The following is a 1,870-nucleotide window of genomic DNA, read 5'->3' on the forward strand; positions in this document are numbered from 1 at the left end:
AACCAGGGATTGAACTCAGGCTTTGCGCTTGCCAGGCAAGCGCTCATTCTACTGAGCCATCTCCCCTGTGTCCCCTTTCTGAATCTTTCTATGGAAGTTATAAAGAGGCCAGAATCTTTCCATCTTAAAACATAACATTCCTTCTTTGCCTGGTATCTTTCTGCTCATGAGCAATATAGCGAACAGTATAAAGAAATGGCCATCAATTTCTTATCTTTTCAGCTCTTACAGTCAATTCCAATGGAATCACCACGCAACTGAGACATCTCTGGTCCAGGTCATCCATAACCTTGAAATAACTATAGTCAGCCAACTTATTACGATCCTCAATGTACTTAACTCTACCTGCCATACCTACTCAAAACTCTCTTGGTCCCTCACTCCCCAGACAACCCTAATCTCCTTTTCTCTCTCTGAGAATCTACTCTGCCTCCCTGGTGAGCACTACATCTTCTCTCTAAAAAGTCAATGTGATTGTTTCCCAGGGTGTATCTTTTCTCCTTACACTACAGCTTCTCAACTCTGCCCTCTTTGCTGAGGACTTCTGCAAACTGATAGGTTCTGGCCCTAGTATGAATTGCTGAATTGTTATGGTGGGCATCTAATTTGGCTGAAGCCCTTAAAACAACAGCTTATCTTCCTGGAGACTAGCTCCCCGCTTCTTCTCCAACTCAGCCCCGAGTGCAATTTCCTTTCACTTTTCTGGCTGCCTCAGAGAAGGCCCCACTCAGGTATATCTGAGCACCTCCTCAATCTCCACCCCAGGCAAAAGGCCATAAAAGCCTCCGCCTCCCTTTGTTCCAACTCAGAGAATCCCTTATCTTCCCCAGCTTCTCTCTGTGTCCTTAAAGATAATAGTCTCTTTTCCTTTCTCCTTCTGCCTGTTTTTCTGTTGTGATGCCATCGAAAAACCTATCACAAACCACTCCTGAATTCTGAGACCTCCAACTGAGCTACTAAGACATCTCACCTGGAAACACAAAAGAAACCTTGTGACTATCACATCCACAACTGAAACCATGGTCTTCCCCCACACCCTCTATACTTCTGTTGTCCTGAATATCAGCCGGTGGCGTCACTACCTCTCCCGGCCTAGGAGTCATTCTCTACCCTTTCCTCTCCTATGTGCCCCACATCCAGTTGTTCCCCAAATAAATCTCAAAACTGTCGTCTGCAACCCTAATCCAGTGCCTCAGTCCATGTCCATGGCCTCTTCTGTCTGTGTCACCACAATAGCACCTTAAGAGTCTCCTGTTTCCTGGTTTGCACCCCTTCAGGCTGTGCTTGACCCCTTTTATAGGCAGCCCTATAAAACGCATTCTCTCCTGCTCAGGAGACTGAGACAGGAAGATTACTTGAGCATAGGGATTTGAGGCCAGGCTCGAAAGAGCAAAACCCAGACACAGAAGACCTGCTCCAAGTCATAGGTGGAAAGTATATGCATGGAACCAGGGGTGGGTGTGAGGGGACTGAATGTGTAGAAGCACGGAGAACTTCCTGGAGTGATGAAACAGTCCACAATGCTGTTTTTTTTTTTTTTTTTGATACAGGGTCTTTTATATTTTTTATATTATTTTCAGACAGGGTCTTGCTGTATAGTTCGGGCTTCTCTTGAACTGACTATATAGCCCAGGCTGGCCTTGAACTTGTGGCAGTCCTCCTGCTTCAGCCTCTGGAGTGCTGAAATAACAGGCATGTGCCACCACATCCAGCTTATACAGAGTCTTATTTTGTACTTCAGGCTGGTCCTTGGGCAAACTACTTATGTAGCCAAAGCTGGCTTTGAGCTCTCTGCAATCCTGCCTCAGTCTCCCCAGTGCTGGAATTACAGGTGTACAGCTGTGCACCACCACACCTGCCCTGTCTACAT

The sequence above is a fragment of the Octodon degus genome, unplaced genomic scaffold (assembly GCF_000260255.1).
Source record: "Octodon degus isolate 3935 unplaced genomic scaffold, OctDeg1.0 scaffold00017, whole genome shotgun sequence".
NCBI classification, from domain to species: Eukaryota; Metazoa; Chordata; class Mammalia; order Rodentia; family Octodontidae; genus Octodon; species Octodon degus.